Raw genomic sequence first — 25,327 nt, 5'->3', positions numbered from 1 at the left:
CGAAAAGCCGAGCATGACTTATCATTTTTGGGGTGGTTGTAAAAAAAAATGGGGAATGACCTAGTCCGTGTGTTTACACTGAGGGGGATTTCAAATAGACAAACACCTAAGGGTGCCCAGTTGGAAAGATTAACACTTCATATATTGGATTACTGCTGTTAATGCAGTGTTGATACGTGTTAAGGATAATTGTTCTTCCCTTTCTCATATGTGGCACATTTACCTGTGATCTACCTCTAATTGGACCCCTTGTTATGAGTTGACCACCACCAGTTCAAATAACCATTACCCCAGTAGCTTTAACAACCATAATGACACAGATAGAACAAACACACATGCCCCCTGGTTGTCTTTTATCCTAATAAAACTGTTTGTGTCGGGGCAGCTGCAGCCTTTTTCCCAGGTGATAGCCTCAGTTGTTGCCCACAGGATCGATGCAGACACAAAGACTCATGAAGCCACGGGTGGCAGACCGTCACTAGAAGGGTATTTTGTATCCATATATGGTACAGCTGTAACATCATGTGCTGTGATATACTGGTTTGTGGAGAAAGAGGAATGCAGGATAGATGTTTTAAGTGACTCTATAGGCAGAAATGTTATCACATTTTTTTCCCTTAACGTGTTGATAATTGCAGGCTATGATGCAATGAAAGTTGTTGTGTACATTCGTGTGGCCATTGCAGCAAGGTCACAGCAGGTGAGACGCCTTATCCTCCAAACAAATATATGCAAGTAGGCATGTTTTTTTGTTTTTTTTTTTTTCTGACTCAACCGCCAGTCTGTGAAGGGATCCAGCTCTCCAGCAGTAGAGCTTGAATGTGGCATGCACGTCATGCCGCTGACAGAAGCAGATGCACTTGCTTGTTCGACCTACGACAGCGGCATCTGCATGAAAATACCTGATGTGACGTTTTTATGTCTTTCTATATTCATATACATATATATATATGTATACACGCTGCACCTGAAGTCTCACCTCTTGTATTTATGATGTAATAATAACCGTGATCATGAGTTAGAGTCAAGGTCAAAGGTTAACAGGAGCCGTGACTGAAGTGCCGCTCATGTGATTCACAGCCCCGGCTAAGCATATACAGTGTGAGAGTTTTTTTTACAGTAAATCAAACTGTATACAGGAATGTCAAGAAGGAAAAGAAAATCTGAAGTAGTTTTCTTTGCAGCATTGATTTATTTTTTATCTTCTTCCGCTGATAAAAACATTTCCTCACGGCACGCAGCGTTGTAAGAAGTCTCAGACTTATCTAAGTTTCATGGAAACAAGAAAATAGTGAGATAATACCGTTGGAGATTATATGTTAGCTCACACTGGTTCAACCTAGCTTGTAGATCTGCAGCTAGGCGATTACATGAAGTGTAAAGTTTACCTTTTTAAATTGTATTTTGTCTTCTGGTCAGCACAGTACTGACTGAACTACATCCTTCCAGATGAGCCCAGATGTTTATGTTACTGACAGCAATTAGTGGGAATAAAGCATGCTGGTTAAATGCAGCACACAAAGCTCAAATGCTGACATCTTAATGCTACTTTCTCAAATTCTTCAGGGCTTTACTGGGTTAGAAGCAAAGCCTCAAGAGTGTGTTTTGCTTCTTAGCATTTTGGCAACGTGTGTGTCTTGGGATGTGTGTGTGTGCCATGCATCTGTGAACACACGATATAGTCTTGGATCTGTATTTTGGAACGTCTCACATGAATTATACATCCATTGTTAGCCTACATTTGAAATATATTTTCTCTTAACCTTTCTTTGAGGTACAGATTATTACCGTCTTTGTGTTTTGCGCGCTAATATCCGCAGCCGACTTTTGAATATTTTGGCGTCGTGCTCGGAAATGTGACTGTGGTGTTTTTTTTTTTTTTTCAGCGGCCGTCACGGTCCGTCAAATATCTTCGATTTCACTGCAGTTGCAGTAATGGAGAGAGAGAGACTCGCAGAGCCAGAAAAAAAAAAAAAAAAAAAGAAGGAGAAGGGGGGGCTGAGGATGTAGAGAAACAGAGGATGAGACTGGGAGACGGGAGGAGAAGCGGTGGCTCTGTCATCTACATTTAAATATGATTTCTCGCAGACACAGGCAGCAGGAAAGTCTTAAGGAATGGTGCTGCCACATAATCTGTGGTACGGTCTCCCAGAGGAACCTGCATCTACCATGGACTGAAGATGTCGGGGGTGGGGGAAACTTCTCTTAACAGTATGTTTTGCAGTCAGCTGCGTATTTGCCTCTTGTTGACTTTCTTGTTGCTTAATCTTTCTTGCTGCAAGAAGGACTGCAAACTTCCCCCCCCCCCCTCTCTCTCTCTCTCTAGCTGAGGTGTTGTTGCTCTAACCTCTTCCTGTCTACCCAAAATGCCACTTTGTATGTTGTTTACGCAGCACTGTGAGTTGGTTTCACCCTAGAAGACACAAACATGTACTCAGCTGCCCACTCTAAAAATCCTCATCTGTAAAAAAAAAACACACTGTTGCTTTGTTGCCTTTTTTTTTTTGTAGCATTCAGTGAAGATCAACAGGAAATATTTGAGTTTAAGAGATGATATCACTTGTTTAGACAGTCGTGAGTCAAATTCTTCAAGTACACCGTATTTGTCCACAAGTATGCACAACCAGGATACCCCCGAAGTATTTGTTTTTGAAAGACACAGAAGCACAGTCATCTGAAATCCACCCCACCCTTCCTCCTATCCATCAACACAGCGCGAGTGCCTCTGAGGTCATCGCCGTGTTCAGCCTTCCTGACCTTCTATTCTATTCTTTACTGGAGAATAATAAATCATTTCACTGGCTCCAGACCAGCTCTTTCAGTGCAGAGTAGCGGGTGATTCCTCTCTTCTCCCAGTTGTCTCTTCTTGGTTCTGCAGTGTCATCAACACACACACACACAGAACGGGTGCTTGGCACTATCCTCTCCGCTGCTCGGTTCATTAGTTCCTGTGCCTCACCTCGGGGGGCGAAGCGTTCATTTTCAGCAGCCAAATAATCCCACTGACGAGCACAGTCGCCGCTCTTCCGTGCTTGATGATTCACCTTACGCACATAGAGGCCTGTAGTGTCTAAAGATGAGCTGTTCTCAGGTGTGTTAACGTGTCGCTGTCAGGTGGAATGTCGACGCCGCCTGCCAGCGTTCACACCAGAAATGGTTTGGATTCCAGCGTCCGGCCAAGTTTAGGCCTCCTTGCGCAGCTAGTCGGCATCAGGTATTCCAGGAATGGGCCCCTGTCGCGGAGCTCCTTTTTGGTTTGCATTATTAAAGAAGGCCTTCTCGCCGAGCTGAGAGGAAAGTCCCGTGACTTCGGAGAGCTGGAGATGAATGCAGGTGCTTTCCTCTCTTGCTTCTCCGCTGCACCTGTTGTCGAGCCATTAGCGAGTTGGGGCTTTTCCCAGAAGAACAACAGGTCTGTAGGTAGGAATTTGGAAACTGGATAAAACTAAAAAGCTTCATGTGTGATAGGCTCCAGTTTGAGGATGCATCTAATGTAGTGGTTCCCAACCTCTTTGGCTAGTGACCCCTTAAAATGAATCTTTTATTTTCATTTTATTTTATAATACTCGCCTTATTAATTAACATGCCAAAAGCAAAATCTGGAAAATAAACCCAATTTTATGGAGCATAAATGTGTGTTTTCTCTCTTCCTGCCCTGTTAATTATCTCATGACCTCGACACCTTTGGGGATTCTGGACATTTAGGTTGGGAACCACCGGACTAATGGATGTGTTTTTAAGAATGGGGATCCCTTTTTAAGGAGAAAACAACTTTACTTAAATCAATAGTTTGATATTTTGGGAAATACACGTATTAACATTCTTTCCAAGAGTTAGACAAGAAGATTGATAGCACTCTCATGTCTGTGTGTTAAGTGTGGAGCTTAGCTTAGCATAAAAAGTGTAAGTGTAAGCTACTCCCTGTAAAACTACAAATTTTGAACTTTGACTTTTGACAGAGCCAGCCTAGCAATTTCCCCCCCCCCCCGGTTCAACACTTTATGCTAAGATAAGCTAATTTCCTGCTGGCTTCAGCTTCATATTTACCCTACTGATATGAGAGTGGTTGTGATTTTTATCATCTCACTATCTGCAATAAACCACATAAGATTTTTTCCTAAGGTATTTACTTTTAACAATTTAGATTTCATAAGCTGTTGCCCATACCACCTCACTGCAACTTCATATGTTTGATCTTATAAATCAGTTAACCCAGGGGGTTATAGGATCACTTCAGAGGCCAAAACAAGAGGTTTTAAAGACATAAATACAGATATTTTCTCTAATTTTAGCACTTTTTATTGTTACTGAAACACTGAATCTCCTTTTTGTAACCAAAGAAACAACCCTGAAAAGTGAAACCTTTTACTTCCTTTCTTTGGTTGAACAGCTCACCACTCCGTCTCTGGGGAGGTTGTAGGTTGTGGTTCCTTTGTTTTAAATGTTCAGTTACCAAAAAATGTTATGAACCACAATCAAAGACACATTTCGATTCGCCAAAACAAGAACATTTATAGTAATCTTCATTTTTAGTCCTGTCTGTTACACAAAGTAGAAGAAGAATGTGTGTTATGTCAGTTTGAGTTGTTTTGAAATGTTGGTCATCAAGGAATTTACGGCCAGTTCTACTCTCGAGCTCTTTTTACAATCCCGAAAAGAGCATCAAGTAAAGGGTAAAAACCTACCACATTGGCCGCGAAACTTGCGAACGAAACCAGAAAGAGCCAGTGTTTGGTTTGTCCCTATGTAGATATAAAGGGCTCACTCACTCTAAGGTAACGAAAACACAATGGTTCTTATTTTCAGGTGATTATAAACTAATGAAAACATACTTATGAATATTATATTACATTTCTGTCAAGTCCGTTCTGCTAGATGCCACTACATCCTACTGATTCTGGACCTTTTTTAAAAGTTAAAAAGAAACAGCAGGGTCATTGCATTAAAAATAAATGCTTTTATCTGCTGGCCTGGTAATGAATACTGTTGGCATGAAGAAGCGCAGCGCAGAACCTGCAGGATGCTCTGAATTATACATCGTGCGTTTGTTCGACTGGTTTACTATAATTGCCGTGCGACACAATAGAGGGACGACACTCGCCGTTCCTTGAGTGTCAGCGTTACGTTATCCACCCTGCCCCCTGAACCCGGCTGCTGGAAAGAAACGGAGAGAGCGCCAACAGGCTATTGCATACACACACACACACACACACACACATATAGATGGGGTAGTAGTGTTCATTAAGAAGCTTTGGCTTTGCCACTTGCCTTGGCACTGCTCACTCTTCCGCACAGCTGAGTGGCCGAGAGGTCTGAAGTTTCCGCTGCAACTCGGTTCGCCTATCGGAGATGATGGGAGATAGAGTGCCCCTCCTCCTCCTCCTCCTCCTCCTCCTCCTCCTCCTCCTCCTCCTCACCCTGACTTTCCATGACTGTTTACTATTTCTGATAATAACCGTCCAATCTCAAGCCTCAAGGAGAGATTATTAAATACACGACCTTGATTGACTTTAACGATCTGTTTATCCGGTAGCTTTGCAAAGACTCGGGAATGTATTTTTATCAGCGTTACTCTTAGTATTATTATTATTATTTAGCTGCAAAAACCAACCAGTTCAGTAAAATATTTTCATGTTTTTCCCAACAGCTTGAAGGTTGGCAGGCTTGTTAAAAAACCTGCAGTGAAACCTCTCACCCAGCTTTAAAAAAGCCTCTAACCCACTAAAAGAATTTCACTGGTATGCCCTTCAGTGCTGTAATGCCCAGTAGTGTTATAAATGCTCTGTTCAGAGACCTTCCTAAGAATAAAACTCACAGGGTAACAGTGTCAGTTTGGAGGCAACTTAAAAAGGAAAATATCAGTATTGATATCGGACTTTACATAACCAATATTGGCTGAACTGCTGATTGAAATACACACAGTCTGGTTGCTTTGGCTCCTGCACAAACAAGGTCTAAAATGGCTTGACTAAAAGACGACCCTGATTGTACGGGCACACAACAAAGGTAGCTTTTCTCTATATTTTTATTCATATTTTAATTTGCCTGCTACACAGAGACACCCCACCCCCCTCCTCCCCCACCTTCTCTGTTAATTAACCACAGTTTGAGATATGAATAATCAATCTCAGCTCACGGCATAAAACAGTATGACTCCAATGAATTTGTCAATGACTTGAAGCTTCAGAATTTACATTTTTAAAGTGACTTAAGCATCATTGGTTTTAACTATAACCTACAAGTAATTAACATTAGTGTTAGCTTGTTGGCCTTTGCTATTATTAGTAGATAAATCATTGATTTTGTCAAAACAAATGTGCAGCGCTGAAATGCGTCCTGCAAAACAAGGGATGGACATGAGTCAAGAGCTAACTGGTGTCAGTAAAAATGGCAGCTACATGTTTGTGAGCTTTATTTACTTAACTTTAAATAATCAACGGTGCTGTTAAACTTAACATTTTCTTGTTCAGTATTGCAATTAAATACAATATAGTGTTAAAAAGTGTCATTCAATTATACGTCTAGATAGTTACAGATAGGGGCGGTTTGATCATAAACATAGATGCCAAAACTGATAATTACTGGTTAAACACTTGATAAAGTGTGAACATTAATATATGCATAGTGAAATTGTGGCCCCTCAAAAAAATTGACTACACGTTGCCCTTGATCTTCATTGTAAATCCCAAATTTACGTTCTGTCTGATTATTTCTGGCTTTTTGTATTTTTTTTCCCCAACTCCTCATTATGATCTTCAGCAAAAGCAGTAATTGTTGGGAACTTGACAGATATGATCGATTCTAACAGACTCACCATAAACAGACTTGTTAGCCTAGTAACATGAAGGCTACAAACAACCCATAATACAACACTCTCTGTAGGAGCTGGTGTTACAATGACTGTTCAGAAAGAATATCTGATGTGACTAGAACATTCTCTAGTGCTCGAATATAATGTGATCCCCAGTTTTCCAAACACAAATTCCAGAAATTATTGATAAATATTGTCTCATTTGTATTCAAGAAGCTAAGTAGGAGCCTCCCAGTGATGAGTGGCTATTTGACAAAGAGAGAGGAGGGGGAAAAAACAGATCCCCCTGTTACTAAGGTAGAGGCTGGTGGTGATTTGTTTCACACAGTGTTTCACAGAGGAACAGAAAAAGGTGAATATAGGTAGTAAAGCCGAGTTGTCCCTGAGCTGCTGCTGCAGTGTAGAGGTTTCGGTCAATTGGGCCGTAACAGCGCAGTGGTCTGAGGAGGCCTTTGTTGCCGTACTGTAATGTTGATGTGTGTTTTTCAGCGCTACGCTGCATATGTCTCCTGGCAGTGATCTCCCCTGCTGTGGAATCATAGACTCCCATCTGGCAGCTAGTGCGCACACACACACACACACACACACACACACGTAAACAGGCAATCACACAGATTTACATTTCGAAGGTGTAGTGACACCTATTCATGGACAATGTCACCGACATATGCTTTGCTTTCATCTGATGTGTTATAAACAAGGACACAGTGGCATCCAGTTACATAAAAGGACGAGCCGTGCGGGGAAACACAAGTCACGCTGACAATAGATACATAATCACACACACACACAAACACACACTCACGCTGTGTTTATGACAAAGCGTTTTCTACGTAATTGCATTTTCAGCCTGTTGGAACACGAGCAAAGGTGAAAATATGAGGAAGAAAAATAAAGTGCGGTGGCGAGGGGTAAATTTTTCATTTGATGCATACCTCAGTTTGTTTATATATTCTGTTTGTCTCCAAAGTACCTCGGGAGGAAGTCTGTCTGGAACGTCTCACCCGCTTACAGCATAATCACACTGTTTAAATTTGGAAATGGCAGTAGTTAATTGAACACACACACACACACACACACACACACACACACACACACACACACACACAAAGACCTTTGCTACCTTTGTATGTGTGTCACTGTGCTGCTACTGTATATCCATGTCCATGCAAATAATGCGTGCACATGTTTGTAATCCTCTCCAGCTCAGGTTACACACTGTTTCCCCCCCCGGGTGATAACACAAGCTTGTAATGCACTTAACACAGATTGACCTTGACACGGTGCCTTTGTTTAAGGATAACTCACAATAATTTGTTTGACATCTATTCGATTCTGTTTGAAGTTTCGTGGCTCACTATTACTTTGTGGAATCATTTCTACTTCGTCGTCTTTGGGACAGTTTGTAGTTGTAACAAGGATTCTGATAATCGAATAATAGTTTTTTAAAGAAAAATACCAAACATTTGCTAGTTGTAGTATCTAAAATGTGATCAGTAAATGCATATCTTTGGATTTTTTGCTGTTCAAACAAACAAGACTGTTAATGACATCACTTTGGTGACATATTTTTAACAGTTTTCTGACATTTTATTGACAAAATGATTAATCGAGAAACCAATCGCCAATTTAATCGATGATGAAAGGAATTGTTAGTTGCAGCGCTAAATTTTCAGATTGTAAGATATATATATATATATAAGGAAATTTTTGTGATGCTTGGCCGAATACCTGATAATGGTTGAGTAGATCAAAACTTTAAATACATGTATAATAGCAGTAAGTGAGACAGAGTGCCCAAGTTTTTTAGTTTTTGTCGGCAGTGTTGAAGATTTATGGGTTAAAATAGCAGCACTTCTTGAAACATTTCCTAAAATATTAAATCAAAGCAACAAATGAAGATTAAATGCAGCTTTCTGAAAGTTGTAGTCCACAGTTAAAGGAATAGTTGGACATTTTGCGATCTTGCCGAGAATAAAATAAGAAGATTGATTCCACTCTCGTGTCTGTCCGTTAAATAAGAAGCTAAAGCCAGCAGCCAGTTAGCTTAGCTTAGCTTAGCTTAAAGCCTGTTAGCAGGAGGATACAGCTAGCTTACCAGCACCTCTAAAACTCATGAATGAACATGTTGTAGCTTGACTGATAAATATACAAAAATGTAAGTTTAAAAATGACAATAACATGCTGGTAGCTGTATTTCTTTACTTTTGAACACAGCCAGACAAGACTTTATGATAAGCTAAGCTAACCAAATCCAGGCTTTATCTTCTCATTTGACTCTCAGAGTCATGTTTTGTAATTTTAATCTTAACTAAAGCTGTTAACTGAACTAAACTGAACATCCTTAGTATTTTTCTTTTCTCTTTGCTCAGCAGCTGCTCCTCATTTCGACCCTCCTTGCTGTCACTTTGATAATCTGAGCCCGTTATGACGGTTGAACCGAGGCCGAGTCCATTCTGATTCGGCGATAACCAGGAAGCGAATGTGATCGCCCAGTCAGATAGCGGTTTCCTGTTCCGCGGTATCCAATCCATGGATGCGCGGGGCGGCGGGCAGCAGCGAGCTCCGATGGCATCTTATCCTCGTCTCGAGCTAAACTGGATTAGGCGGTTGCTCTGCTCATTAATCTATAATCGCTTTAATGAAGGGTCAATTGTAGTGTGTGTGTGCGTGTGTGTGTGTGTGCGCGTTTGTGTTGTGTTGTGTTGTGTGTGACAGCACAAAGAGGATTCCTGCTGTATGCGCCGATAGTGAGATCTAATCAGGGAACCTTTTTTTTTTTATTTTCATCATCATGTCACATACACATATTTAATGAAACAGAGACACAGAGTAAGGCCTGTAAGCGAGGACCTTGACATTTTCCACTTTCTCTCAAAACAAGCGCTATCTTATCTGGTCTCACACAAACACTCACACATACTGCAGGTCACATGCTCAGTCTTGCAGGTCTAGACAGAGGGAAAGACCAGCCAGCAGCTCCGTGCTCTGGATAACAAAAGTGCAAACTAGCAAAAAAACACGATTAGCAAACTCGCCAATGATGATAACTCGCGCTCAGCGTGTGTTTTTTTTACGATGCAGCCGACACACACGCTGCAAAAACGTACGGGCCTAAACCAGAGCTAAGTGTTAATATCTCTGTGTGTGTGTGTAAAGGTTGATTATGCCCTCCTTAGGAAGTAACAGGCCTCAGTGTGTCCTTGCCTGTGGCTGTGGGAAGTAGAGCAAGACGGAAAGAGAGAGAGAGAGAGAGAGAGAGAGAGAGAGAGGTTGGCACAGAATGGAGGAGAGGGACAGAGAGAGAAAGATAAGGGAAGGCATGTAGAAAAAAAGTGAGTTAAAGAGCAAGAGGTCACTTGTTTTTCTTGTTTTTCTTTTTTTTTTTAAAACACATTTAGACGCCTCGGTTGTACGTGTATACGTGTGCCTGCGTGTGTGTGTGTGTGTGTGTGCTTGTACTATTTGCACTGTGGGGAGAAAAACGTGTGTAAAGACAGGAAGCGGAGCAAATTTTTGCGTTGTGTCATTCATTCAAATTTGACCACGGAGCTGACTAACGTAGCAACGTACAAATCTACCATGAGATGTGTGTGTGTGTGTGTGTGTGCGCGTGTGTGTTTATGAAGCAGATTCAGAAAGCCCCGGGATAAACATGCATTTTTCACTCGAGTAGAAACACTCTGAACTCACACGGACAGGTCTTAGCCTCATTTTGCACCTCCCTTGGCGAATTAGTATGTATTCAGGCCCACTTGTGTCTTCCCATTGTTTTTTTATATTTAATCGTGCCGCCTCTAAAATGCTCTTCATGTTCTGTCTGAACACACCAGGGTGTAAGGGTTTGGGGTTAGACATGTAGTGCCTCTTCATTCATTACAATGAAACATCGGTGGATCCGCCTTCCTCCGGCGAAAAAAACAACCCCCACAGGGTTGTCCAGAAAAAAAAAAAAACTGGCTCAACTTTTGCTGTAACGCAATGTGACATCGTTTGGCAATCAAATACCTTCAAGCGCACATTCCTAGTAGATTACTTTATAACCTGAACAGAGTCTACTTTTTACTTCTTTTCAATGGGGGTTTGTCGAGGATAAACCGATTGCCGCCTTGATAACTTTACAGACTTTTAAAATCATGTCTCATACCAGTAGTTTTATAAACCCACTAAGCCGCCATCAAGCTCATGGATTTATTACTCAGACCTTCTTGCAACATAGTTCATCTCGGGCCACTTTCGTTTTTTTTTTTTTTTTTTTTTAACTGGTGGTGTTTTTGATCTAAACACACTGTAAGGGCTGAATTTAGGTGTGTGGTGGTTATTGTGGTGTACATGTAAGTCAATTCAGTGTCAAGTGACAAAAACAGGTTTGTGTGTGTGTGTGTTTGTGTTTGCGCTGCCGTATCAAACTTCCCTTTTTTTTCTACATATCCTTGAGGTATATATCATTAAAGTGACAGACAGAGGCAGGGCTAAGTGGTAGATTAAAAAAAAAAAGAAGTGGCGAGGGTTGTCCAATGCAGTCTTTCGTCATATCTCAGAGTCTGACATTCATTTCCACTCATTGTGTCCTATGTATTCAGGCTACCATCCAGCTATTAAAGCAAAGAATTATATATATATATATATATATATGTATATGTTGCTCCTTGTCTCACCGTCTCACCTCGTCTCAAATGGAGATGGAGCGTGATTGTGTTCTCTCGCTGTCGTCACATTAAGTGCTTTTTTTTCTCTCTCGGTGTTGCATTCAATTCACAACAAGCACTTGAACCTGCATCTGGCCTCAACTCAGATCTGGTATCGCATGCCGGTTTCATATGTGTCGGTGTGTTGTTTGCAGCACTTCGAGCAACGTCCCCGTGTCTTTGCACCTTAATTCAAAGGATGATAATGTGTGTGTAGAATGCGTTAGTATGTTTGTTTTTGTGTGTGTGTGTGTGTGTGTGTGTGTGTGTGTGTGCTTGCAGCTTCTCATGGTGTGATTTTCACAGCAGCTGTTTTCTTGCTTCTTGCAGTAAATGGTGCTTGTGTATGTTTACTGTTTTCACTTGGATCGCTGCCTTTAAGTATCATCTTCAGTGCATTATTTTCCGCCCTTGAATCCGGCCTGACTCACCTGCACATTACATCAGATAATGGTTGAGTGTGTGTGTGTGTGTTTGTTTACGCTGTGTTTTTTTATATATTGAAGGCAGCCTTTAGCATTGTCATTTTTATGTTTGGCAGCACTGTGTCCAGACTGACCTTGCATTTAAATGGTGCTCGTATGCATGTGTCTTCCCTGTATTTGTGCCGTGCAACACAACGGTATGCTTCACAGAATGCAAATCATCGTCTTGCCTCACCTAGCGGCTTACATCAAATAGAGCTTTACTTGGTGCACATGTGTGTGTGTGTGTGTGTGTCCCGGCAGGGTGTTCTTGCTTCGGGCTAAGTGTCAGCTCATGTCAGCAGGGTGACTGTTGCTCTCTACACAGGCTAGAGGTGGAAAGAAATGGGAAATGAGGAAAGAGGGCGTCTGGCGGAGGGGGTGGGGGGGCTCTAGCCGAGACAATTATGAAGCGAAGGGCAAAGTTAGCCCGGTAGAGCCCAGAAACGTCGCTCAGATTTTGTCAGCCGTTACAAAAGATCCAGTGTCGCTCTTGTAAATGGCTGCTATACTCGAATCAATCGAGCCAATTATAACTTTTTGTGGGGGGACTTTTCAGGACTGATCTGTTTTGATTGTGCCAGTCAGACAGATAAGGACATTGGAAACATCAATAGTTTTAATCTAGGGTTGCAGCTAACAATTGTTTTCATTACTGGTTAATCCGCAGATGCTCAAATGCTTGTTTTATCACATCAACAGTCCAAAACCCAAATAAGTTTTATTATCAACAAAAGCAGCAAATCATTACAATCTCTAGTTTAATAATTACTTGTGATGTCTTAAACTTCTTATAACCGTAGAATAAATACAAAGTAAACATGCAAAGACAGCTGTGCGCACACATGTTTACATTTACTAGCTGTATTAGCTAAGATATTAGCTACTATTAAGATCCTGCCTCAGGCCCAAACCATCTATTTCTCCTTGCGAGATAACAACAAATATTTAGTTAAATGCCTGAGCCCCTAGAACACATTTTAAACAGCTAGAGATAGCCACTTAAAGCAGGCATAGTTTCCAAAAGATCCTCCTGGTTGTCTCAATTATCTGTCTTGAGGTAATTAAACGCAGCCTTCCTTTTTGTTTCTTTTGAAACTGTCCATATACGGTCGTATAGGGTCTCTGAGGTTCCTTTGGCAGTGGAACAAAAGCAGGAGGGAACTTTTATTTGCATTTTTAACATTTTTTTGCTCTGCCTCATCTGCTCTCTAACAGGACACCTTGTCAAGCCTTATTGATAATTTATCCAGCAAATTGCCTTCAAGTAAATAACCTTGAAGGCCGTCCTCTGTAAACAGGCCCTAACAATGCTAAAGATACACTGGCTAATGCAAGTGGAAATCACATCAGAGCATCCAAACACGTCACTCAGCGGTGATCTGGGCAAAATCAAAGGTGATGTCACACTGAATAATGGAGCGACAACAAAACGGCCATTAGCTCTGAATGTCAGGCCAAGGTAAAGCAGGGGGGGGGGAAAAAAAAACCTCGTTCACAAATGGTGAAACAAGACAGACGGAGGGTGACGAGGAGAGGTCGACGAGAACGAGGAGAGGAGGGCCCCGTCGTGAAGAGTCGAGGAGGAGGGAGCCGACGGTGAGATGAGAGCGAGGAGGAGGAGGAGGAGGAGGAGGAGGGAGGGAGGGGGGGTGAAGGAAAAAAAAGGATTAGGCTGTGAAAGAGAGACTAAGAGCTCGAGTGGATGAAGGTGAGAAGAAGGGGGAGGAGAGGCTGATGGGAAAAGGGTAAAAAAAAATAAATAACGGAGGCTTTATCGGGAAAGGACGACATCAAAGTCAGGGTGATTTGGTGAATTGGAAAGGAGCAGCTGGGGCAAAAAAAAAAAAAGGAGGCGATATGGCAGAGAGACGTGAGCTGATGAAGGAATTAGACTCTCTGCCACATGATCCCTCCTCCCTCCTCACCTTCACTTTATACTCCTCATCTCTTCTTCTCTCCTTCCTGTTTTCTTCTCCTCTCCAGAGCTGCAGCTACATTTTCAGCTCTCTTTGTCTCGGGTACTGCCCTGGTCTTGTTTATAACTCGTCCCCCCTGCTGGCCTTCCTCTTCTTCTTCTTCTTCTTCTTCTTCTTCCCAGTGCCACCATTACATCTCTGCCCTACAGTCACAACAGCTGTGATGGATCTACCGCTGAGTGCAGTTTCACCTCTACTGCCATTGTTTCTAGAGCAGCCAACACCCAAAGTGCCGTTACGGCTCTCTGCTGTGTGATATTGCAACAAGCTTCATAAACGCATATGGAAATCTTTACAAATGTGAAGCACCGCTGTGGCTCTAAGCCTCCTTGCTATTTAATCTGTGTCCTCTACTGTACCCAGGCATGAAAAGACAGGTAATGAAAGAGCTACTGTTAGCGCGATTTGATCTGATTATTGAAATATGAAGCTTATATCGGCTTTATATTAAACACAGCAGCCGGCGGGGTCTCGAAACCTGCAGCGTTTCACTTTATTCGAACGTGTCTGTCTGTTCTTCTTGTGTGGTTTTAAAGTGTGATGGTAGATTTCTGTCACAGGCTGCCGCCAAAGATTAAATTCTATGAAAAAAAAAACCTTGAAACGTACTATTTTTTTTTTTTTGCTTTATTGAAAGGACGATATGACTGGTTAATATTCTGTATGTAGGAGTTGTTGAATGTTAGTGAAAGAAGATAAACACCTCGCAGCACACTCGCGGTTCTCAATAAACTGTGCAACAATATGAACAGTCTGAGCCAGCTATTGTTTCCGAAAATAACTATATCATCATCTAGATTGTTGTTCTGTCTTAAAAAAAAAAAATTGTATTCAAGACACGATATAATCACGGATGTATTCCAACAAACTGTGCTGGAAATATTTTTAGACTAATTTCCAAGTTATTATGATATTATTGTTCTTTTGCATTGTTAAACGCTTCCTTTTTAAAGACAGAGAGAGAACCTGTTGTACAGAAATCACTGTTACACTTTTTTTGGACAGTCCCCGAGCAAGAAGGATGTGTGTAACACTCAAAGATCGAGGTCAGATCGAGGTCAGATCAAAACTCTGGTGTTTTTCTATCAAGGTAACTCACCAGTCGCTGTATATGCCGATCAAATACAGTATATCCCTCTGGATTCTTGAGATACTTTATTTCTAAATCAGTGAATTTATGAACTTAAACTGTAAATATATGTGTATGATGACATAGTTGAGCATGATATGGATCTTGTTTGGTGACATTAACACAGCGGGTTTGTAGTTTCAGTACCAAAAGTCCCTGAAAGGCCACAGTGGCCACTATGAAACTACTGTTGCCTTCATGAAAGTCTTCATTATTTGTTCTAGCTCATGACCTCTGAAGGGGGAAAAAACACAAGAGTACCGTGCATTTAGGTGTTTTTCTTTTTTAATACAGGAACGTTGTTTGGAAGTTCCTGCTTTTGCGAGATTTAATCTTTCGCCTCACTTTCGCGCTTTACAACCACCGTGACGAGGACAAAAATACATTAGAAGTGGAAGTTTTGTTTCCGGTTTTGTGTGAGTCATGACGCCGAACTGTGTCCTTAATGCTCTGTGTTGTAATTACTGGCACGTAGAGCTGAAACAAATAGTCGATTCATTGATTGACAGAAAGATAATCTGCCGTTTTCGAGCAAAAACGCCAAACATTTCACTGATTTCTGCTTCTGATTCGTGAGGATTTGCTGCTTTAATAGTGAATAACGGTAATTTGAAGACGTCACTTTGGTTTATGAAACGCCAGCAAATTAAATCAAGAAAATAAGATTGTTAACTGATGATGAAAGTAATTCCTAGTTGCAGCCCTACTCGCGTGCACCTGAAGCATCATAAACATTTAGAGTAAAATGAAGATTTTCCACCAGTGAGCATTGTTGGGTTGCTGTGCTCTTTCTCTCACAAACACAAACACACACACACACACACACACAAAAGAAAAAAAACACACACACACAACACCTCTCGAAGGCACCATAAGGCCCACGTCTTCCTGCTTTATAATGCTCTGTCTGTTTCACAGATTGAATTCAGGCCATAGGCTGCTATTTGTCACTATCGCTGAGAAAGGAAAAAAAAAAAAAAAAAAAAACACGTTCTGCTTTCCGCGAGCCATTTGTTCAAAGGGGTTGCATAACAGACTGATAAATGTATTACTGTGCGGTTACGTTGAGTGCTGTGTAGCAGAGATTGGATGTGATCAGCAAGCCTTGTATTCTGCATTTTTTCTTATTTATTTATTTATTTATTTATTTATTTTTTCCCCCACTACCCCCTCCAGTCCAGATGTAGAGCAGAGCTACATGTTGGTGTACAGATGGCAACAACTAGCCCCCGGGGGAAACACACACACACACACACACACACACATATATATATATATTCATATATTTATTCAGCTCATGAGTGACTTGTTCTTTTCCTCACGTTCCTCGCCGACACGCCGCCGCTACGCTCGTGCATCGTGACTCACCTTACTCTCTTTTTTTTGTTTAATCTCACCATCTTTCTCTTTCATCACATCCGATTCCTTCATGTTTGAGGTTTTCCCTTTTTCTTTTCCCAGCGCTTTTATTTCTCTCTCTTGTCGTTTCACGTCAAGCGCAGAAAGGCTGAACTACTGACTTGTCCAAAACTGTATTGGTCACTGTTGTTTACTCCTCTCCTCTCCTCTCCAGTCCCTCCCCCGCCCCTCTCCCCTCTGCCCGTCTTTCTAAATTTTGCATCTCTCCATGGATTTTGATTAATCGCTAACGCATCACAACTCACACACACACACTACACGGTTAACTGTCATGCCTTCCCAACGAGGCAGCAGCAGCAGCAGCAGCAGCCACCCACGTACCAATACGCATACTAGATAGCTTAGTATAACAACATCAAAAAAAAAAAAAAAATGAAGTGCCCACCCACCTACACGCAGTCACATGCTCAAATAGCTCTCCTGCTGTGGGCAAAAGCACATAGCAAAGAGCCATGCCAGGAATCGGTCATGATGAGCACTGTGATGAGCAATAGGTCCGCACACACACACAAACATATACACACACACATATACACACACAGTACATATACAGTTTATTTCTTTGCTGTTATGGAGGAATCACTTCTGCTCTCCCTCCAGTTATAATATGAGTCACAGCGCAGGAAAACACACACTGATAGACGCTGACGGCCTCTATAGCTATATGGGAAAACCACATACTGCACGCTCAGTGGTGCATGTGCATACTGTCCACATTCACACACACACACACACAACCATGTTACATATCACCTGTAACCTACTTATGCCAATGTACACTCACCCACTCTTGTTTTTCTGACTGTTTCTCCTACTCACACTTTGATTTGCACATACGTTAACGCACTCTTTCCCCTCTAAACACTCACGTGCCGGCAGACCGATGTGCTTATTCATCAATGCAAACATATATTTACGGGAGATTGTCGTATCAGAAGTAGACGTGGTGCATGCAGGGTGGAGTGGGTGAGCAGCAGCAGTATGTGTGTGTGTGTGTGTGTGTGTGTGTGTGTGTGTGTGTGGGCGTGGATGTTTGTTTATCTGTCTAGTTTAGCAGAAGTCTTTGCGGTTTTGTGAGATGATTGTCCTGATATTTCGGCAGCCTCGGGCATCTTCACACGTTTGATGTCAGAGGCTTAGCTGTGTCGTTTTAGAAGAAAGGTCACAGAGATTTCACCCCTGTGTTTCTTATATAGACTTAAATATGATCATAAATGATGTAATTTATGTTTTTTTTGTAACATGGTTATGATGCTTTTAAGCGGAGGCGGTAAGCTCTCGACTTGAATCACTCGACGGATCTCGACTCTCGATCGGTTCATCAACGTTGCACACATAAGTCCAGTATCAGCAATTTTTTTTGAAACTTGCCAAATACTTTATGATGAGAGAAAACTTTCAAAATTCAAATCTGCTCCACCGGATCAGTATCTGTGCTGATCTGATGAGCAGATATCCTGAGTTGAGATAGAGAGAAGTGTATCCCTAGAGGTGGTGCATCTGCTCTTCTTCCCTCAGGGTTAATAATAGATTTAATAAAAAAGCTTTTAATTTCATCTGGTCTTACCGATTCCTCTGCATTCCTTATTTCAGGTGAGGCCCTGACTTGTGGACAGTGTAGACAAACGTGTGACATCTTCCCCCTTAGATACTGTGTAGTTTCTTTTCTTTGTCTTCTTTTATGGTAGTGATTCAGTTCTTCTGTTTGAAGATTTGTTTCGTCTTATTGGATCGTTGAGACAGACGGGACACATGGGAAGAGAACAGGGGAATAATGACACGCAACAAAGGTCCTGAACAGGGAACACGTCTATTACATGATATGCCTGTTTGAACACAGACTCACAGAGACGCCCCACTTCTTCTTTTGATGTCTGCTGTCGCTGCATTAAAAATGCATCAGTGTTTCAGAATGTTTTATTTTTCAGGAAGGACCTACCTGATACCAAGGTTCATAAAAGTTAATGTAAAAGGGTTTTATTTACCCGGTTACAGCCAAAGAGGACGTTTATATAGTGTTTATGGCTCTAGTTTCTTAATTTCATGGACAGAACACATTTATAAATGTATTAAAAGACAGACAGAGGCTGAGAGGCTGTTAGCGGTGGGACCAGGCGAGCATCATAAAGCAGAGTAGATGTGAAGGAGAGAGTCAGACCACATAGAGGGCATAGAGGGAATTAAACAAAATCAATTCAAATCCTGTGTTGGAGAGAGATGGAGGAAGGCAGCAGATCAAACTGAGAGGAACATTTTTTTTTTTTTTTCAAAAGTAAGGACCAGCATACCAATTAGAAAAATCTTGCAGAGGCGTGTTGGTGAGAGGAAGGGAAGGAGGAGCAGGATGATGGGACGGAGGGAAACAGAGACGTTATCAGATGAGACAGATGGAGAACCGTGGATCGCCAAAGGAGAAAATGGCAAAAAAGACTTGAATGGAGAGAGAGGGGAGTGGGCAGGAGATGAGAGGCAGAAGGAGAAGATGGTCATGTTTTTTTTTGTTGGCGAACAGTGGCGGACAGCTTGTGTTACTGGGAGAGATAAGAAATAGGGGAGGGGGGGGGGTGGGGGAGGTGGGGGGGGGGATTGATGAGCAAGGAGACAATGAGCCTGCAGCCTGCAATCAAATAAACACTCACATTAGCACATTTACGGTCTTTTAACGCGTCGTGTCGGTGTGACGGTGACCCCGTTGTAAGAGCCCGCCGTCCTCTGATGCAGGTGACTCGCTTCCAAAATTGATAATAGATCTATTAAGACATTTACCAAAACACACACACACACACACGTTATGTCAAGTTGGGGCTAGCAGCATTATTAATAGATTCACTTTGCAAAGACTCACACACACACACACAGCATGGAAAAGGGAAATGTCACGGAGGAGGAACAGAGACCGGCAGCATCGACAGTCGGCTTCATTTCACGTCTAATCTTTCCGAACAGAATATTCTGGTGAAACCGAACGTCTCACGCGCCACACTCGTGCCTCGCCGTACATTTAATTATAACCCCTAACTTATAAAGCACTCCTCCTAGATTGCTGTGAATGCCCCCCCCCCCCCCCCCCCCTCCGCATACTGAAACCAAAACAACAAAAGCAGACGGAAAGATTAGGAAAGCAGGAGGCCGACTCCGAAAAACCATTAGCTGATGAAGGGTAGTTTAATGTCACGTCAGTCTTTGTCGCTGTTATGTATCGAAACTCGCCTCCTGTGTGTGTGTGTGTGTGTGTCAAGGTGAGTTTCGGGTCCGTCGTCGTCGCGCTTTCCGTAATTCCTCTCGCAGACGTGAAAAGACGAGGGCGAGAGAACAGAGGAGCGGGAAGTCAAAAGCACGTTCACATTTATTTTTAGGCAGCAGATAATTGTTTGTCTGACTCGAGCTGCTTTTGCAATCCTCACATCCCTTCAGAAGCCTAACAGGCGTGTTCACAGGGGAATGAACAATCAGCAGTCTGAATAATTTGACATGGATACGTCTATATTAAGCTGCTAAAAGTAATTTTTTATTGCAATTATCTTCCTTGTTTCCCTGTTTGCATTTAAATGTCTGTGAGGCAACATTTATAGAAACTGGTAGATTTTAATTTGTCCAAACTGAACTGATGTGAAAGAATAAGAGTTTTACCCATTTTCCTACTAATAATCACTACTGTCATGTGATCCTCTCTTTGCAGGTTGTAGTTGTCCATGGAGAACCTCCCATGTTTGCTAGCTTACAGTCTTCTTCACTGCCTTTGCAGGTGCATTTCTACTTTTGGCATCACCGTCATCAACTGTTGATCAGTGGAATAGCATGAAACCAGGCGGGGGGGGGGGCAGGGAATGGGAATTGCATCGCCGGTGATCCATGCACAAGAAAATTGAAGGGGACAAACCCACAGGGCACCTTTTAACTTAACTGACAGCTGACTGAATAGCTGTTACAATATAGAGTAAACAGACACTTCAAATGAACTGACAGTTATTTAGACACACAGAAAGACATCTAGCTAAACACACCATAAAGACAGATCCTGATAAATCTGTGCATTTATACCACTGAATAGCATGTACTGGTGCAAACTAAATGTAAAGTATCTGTATCATTATCAGCTGAAATGACTGTAGGGATTATTATATATCAGGTATCGGTAGACATTTCAGTATCAGGCGTCTGTAATATCAAGATGAGCTGACTGGAGGACAGACAGACAGACTCTGGTTCTCTAAACTGGCTGGAGGGATGCAGCCTCGATCAATATACACTTTATTAAAAGCGACTGGATTAGTGTCCTGTTGCCCTCCTCCCCTGCTGCTCTTCCTCCCTTTTCTTATTCTCTCCCCCCCTTCTCTATCTCTCCCTCCTTTCTATCTCTCGCTAATAGTAAAGCATTCATGCATATCGATCAGCCGGACTACAATTAGCTCGCTCCGCGCGTGTGTGTGTGTTTGCTCGGTTCCCTCCCCGCGTTCAGTCATGAGCAGACCGCGCTATCGGTTTCTGAATGTGTGTCTAAGCGGGATTGGATGCTGCGCACGGTTTGGACAAACAGCGATAAGATTTGAATCAGGACAGGTCTGTACCGACTTTAACCGGGGACAGATTCTACGCTGGTGGGCTGCTGCCGCTGCTGCTGCTGCTGCTGTGTCGACTCAAAACTCACATCATCCAGAGATTTACCCACAACTCTTGATTCGATGGTACTGAGTAAGGTTGTACCAGAATGCTAAAATGTTCACAGCTTGCATAACCAAGCACACACGCATTTGTGCAAACGTATTAAGCAATACCCTCGGACGTTCACTGTTTCCCAAATCCTTCTGTAAGCTGGAAGCTTCTCCCAGGACACCAAAGAATATCAGTATTAGTGCCTTCCATGTGGCTTTTATCAGGAGACAGAGATGTCGGGTAGGGAAACACACTTTTTTCCCCACATGTGGAGGATTAAAAACAGATTTTAATTTCCCCAAACATTGAACGAACGCTCGCTGAATCTAAAGTGCTGCCACACAGGTGCAGCTTTTGGCAGCCAAACTGCTCACCGCATGAAATCACGACATCTCCCGCTCAATGAGTCAGACGATTTTTATTTTTACTCACTCATTTAAAAGAGGTGCCGAACAACAATCAAGCTCTCAGCCCTCTGTAGATGGAAAACCCGAGCCTCGGTCCTAAACGCTCAAACTCATCTCAACATGTCAACCCAGATTTTAACCTTAAACTGCTCACGATGAGTCAGCTGATGAGAAATCTTCCCTGTAACATTCGGTGGGTGACGATGACAAGGTTGGATGATGACGAGGGCTGGATGTACTCCAGGTTTTATGTTAAGCTGGCACTTGATGTATCTTGAATTTTAAATGATCTTGTGTAGAGGGGTTTTTAGCATAGTTGCTTGTGTTCAAGCCCCTTAAAAGAAACAAGAATTGGCAAAAAATGATGCTATTTTTCATGTCTTTATGATAAAATTTTGTCCTCCTATATATATATATATATAAAAAAAAACCCCACAAAAAGCATTTCAGCACACGTTCTCTCTTCATGCATCAGCACAACCACAGCCTGTCTTGTTTTTTCCTCTCTAATAGTGTTTGCCAGACTGCTCTGCTATATTGCCTATTCATTCCCATGTTAGTGGAGCATTAGTCCGCTGCACCACTGTGGGCGAGGAAGCCTCAGCCTCACTGGAGTCTGACTGCTGATGTGACCGGCATGCTAATCATCTGTAAGAGGCTAGAGGGGCATCGCCTATATATATATATATATATATGTGTATACACACACACAAACACACACACACACACACCTACACATACATACTGTTCTCTCTCTCTATTTTGCCGTAACTCCATCTCTAGACTTAACACAATTTCTCCGCTCAATGATTGATGTCTCGGCCTCATCCGTCCCCCCTCTCTCGCGCTTCGCAACGCCCCGCCTCCTCCGGCAGCTCATTGGCTGTCACGGCGCTGTCAAGAGGTCCACGGATGAGAAGCAGAGCCGGGGCCGCAGAGCTTTATGACTCATTCTTGCTCTACAGGCAGGGCGACGTTAAGGCGAACCTCAGGTCCTCAGCTCTCGGTCGATCTCGCGTACGCAGACCTTCATCTTGTCAAGCTCTGGTAAATGTTTTGAAAATTGGGATAATGAGACCTTGTAAATCCTGTTAAGCCAACGAGTCCCAGGCAAGGTCTCGGTGATGGTTATAAATGTTGTTGCCTGTGAAATGATCTCCCAAGCCTCTGCGTCGTAACACTTAATGCTGCATATTATTCAGAAATGGTTTCCACTCAGTGCTGGTCCTGGAGTCACATCTTTTGACAACTGGGAGATATCATAACTCCCCAGTTCTCCTACTTGTAGCTACAGCTCAGCAGTAAATTACATCTCTTATTATGTATGTATGTCTGTACAATATGTAAGGCTCAGTATTGAACTTCAAAACCTCTTTGGTACACGCAGAAATCAAAGTTGGCTTTGAATGTTTGAGCACATTTTCAGTGTTGTTTACATGTTCTTTGATTATATATATATTGATTTTAATAGTATTTAGCTAATTTTAAGTTTTTGTAAGTTCTTGTACACTCAATGGGGGGTATTGAAAGATGTGTAGTTTTGTTATTGGTACTTTTAAAGGATACACAACCCTAATTATGTAACCTGAACGCTGCATAAGCCTGCTAACTTCCTCTAAAACGATGCTATAAAGGGATATGCTTGCAGCGCTAGTATCAATCTCTTTCAGCTGACATTAGCACTCATAAAGTCAAATTCAGTCCTCTTACAGTGACACCATTTTAAATAAGCTAATTCCTGGTGAGACTTCACTGGTTTGTTGGGTTTTTTTGCCTTCATCCACAACAGAATAAACTTCGTCTGTTTGACCTTTTTGTAGAAAGGACCGGATCTCCAATTCATCCTCTAGCTGTTAATGACTGTAGACTTTAATGAGTCTGAGGCGTCTAATGACTAAAAAGTGAAATGACATGATAAATTAGAGAGTAAAATAAAAACCTGTTCTCGCCTCATGACACAAAGTGGCCTCGTATTTCATCTCATTGTGTCTCCCCGGTTATTTGACATGAAATGTTGCCGACCGGAATCACTTACAGATGAAGACGTTTACTTTGTGTCACCGCATTCGAAGGCTCATATAAAAACCCTTTTCTACACGGTCAACACATTGCAAATATAAAATATTAACCACGTAATCTGTTCAACTAGAGCCTGTTCTTGTATGTTGCCCTTAATAACTATAAGCTCATGCTGGGCTATCATTCACTCTCTGATGTAATAATGCACATGGAGAGCTTGAGATGCTGTTTTCAGATTAATTATGCAGTTTGCATTTTGATATAAAGACAAGAGGGGAGAAGATGATTCAGCGCCGCTTCGCCAAACTGTTGACATCTTTACAGGCTGTCTCCACTCAGTCGAGAGCTATTTTAAGACCGTTGTTAGCGAGGAAGCAAATGCTTGTTATTTTTGCTGCCTGTGAGGGTCCATGTTACTAGATATTGTTGACTCTTTCTCTCTCTGTCTTTACAGAGTATTTGCCTAATGTTTGCTCTAGATTTCATGCACAAGGTAATTTGCCTGAGCATATTTGTGTTTTGTCCCTCTCCGTATGTATATGTGTGAATGTGTGTGTGTGTGTGTGTGTGTGTGTGTGGAGACCACCAGTAAGCTTATTGAGGCCCTCTGGATCAAAAATCCACCATGTGAGGCTTTAAGCCATTTCACCTCTTCACTCTAAATTACACACACACACACACACACACACACACACACAGGCGCACACACACACACACTCAGACTTATAAGGATCAAAGTCTAAAGTTTACGGTCATCAGTATTGGATTGGCTGGTTTCAAGGGTTTGAATGCTGTGAAAACTTTCTGTGTGTGTGTTTGCCTGTGGGTTTTCATATTAGCAATTAGAGCAGCAATGATTAGTCAATCGATCGATTAGTCAGTGACAGGAAATTAAAAGACTATTGACTATTTTGATAATTGAATAATGGTTTTAGTCATTATTTTTTAGGAAAAATGCCAAGTATCAGCTGGTTTCAGCTTCCTAAATATGAGGATTTGGAACTTGTACATGATAGTGAACTGAATATGTTTGGATTTTGGACTGTTGATCAGACAAAACAAGACATCTGAAGACATCTGTTTGGGCATTTTTCACTGTTTTCTGACATTTTAGAGACAAATGATTATGAGATTTTGGTCATATCACCCAGCACTAGATGCAATAGAGTGAAAACGTGATGGAAATGTTCTTTACATAAATAATGATGGACAGTAGTTCATGGCTGGACAATAAAACTAATGTATTGAATCACCAACATCAATCTTTTTACCAATCTACATTTATACATATAACTCTGGGAGTCTGACAATAAGAAATTGTCAAACTTCATGCAACTGACGTGGAACAAAGGTCTGCAGTCGGACTCCAACCGTGGACGTTGCAGCTACATGGCCTAACCGGTAGGCTACTGGAGCGCGCCAAATGGCCACAACAACCAATGAAAAGCTCTACAAACCAATCAGCCCATAATCCAGTCAGAAAACCCTGAATTTAGAACTGGTTATATAGTAATTGTTAAGAAAAACAAACTGTAAATGAGCAAACTTGAGGAAAGAAATCATGTCTTTGTAGGTAAATGTGGTATAATTATATAGTATTAACTGTTAAATGTTGCTTTCTCTTCCCTCTGCATCATTGTCCTCTGAACAATGATGAAGGTTAGATTGCCAACACCGCGTGAGCCGTAGCTCCGCTGTGCACCTACTGACCCATTTTCTTTATGAAGAGAGAGAGAGTAGTGCCACGCAGCTAACACT

At 41.9% G+C, this 25,327-nt stretch overlaps 1 protein-coding gene across 2 annotated transcripts in view; it reads left to right on the top strand.

Moving 5' to 3' along the window:
* The window catches only part of LOC137174023 (phosphofurin acidic cluster sorting protein 1), a 70,006-nt gene that overhangs the window by 651 nt on the left and 44,028 nt on the right, over positions 1-25,327 (top strand). The gene's annotated exons all lie outside the window — the stretch shown is intronic.

Source organism: Thunnus thynnus, chromosome 22, assembly GCF_963924715.1.
Source record: "Thunnus thynnus chromosome 22, fThuThy2.1, whole genome shotgun sequence".
Taxonomy (NCBI): domain Eukaryota; kingdom Metazoa; phylum Chordata; class Actinopteri; order Scombriformes; family Scombridae; genus Thunnus; species Thunnus thynnus.
The sequence above is the reverse complement of the archived record's forward strand: the minus strand, read 5'-3'. Positions and strand labels throughout refer to the sequence as shown.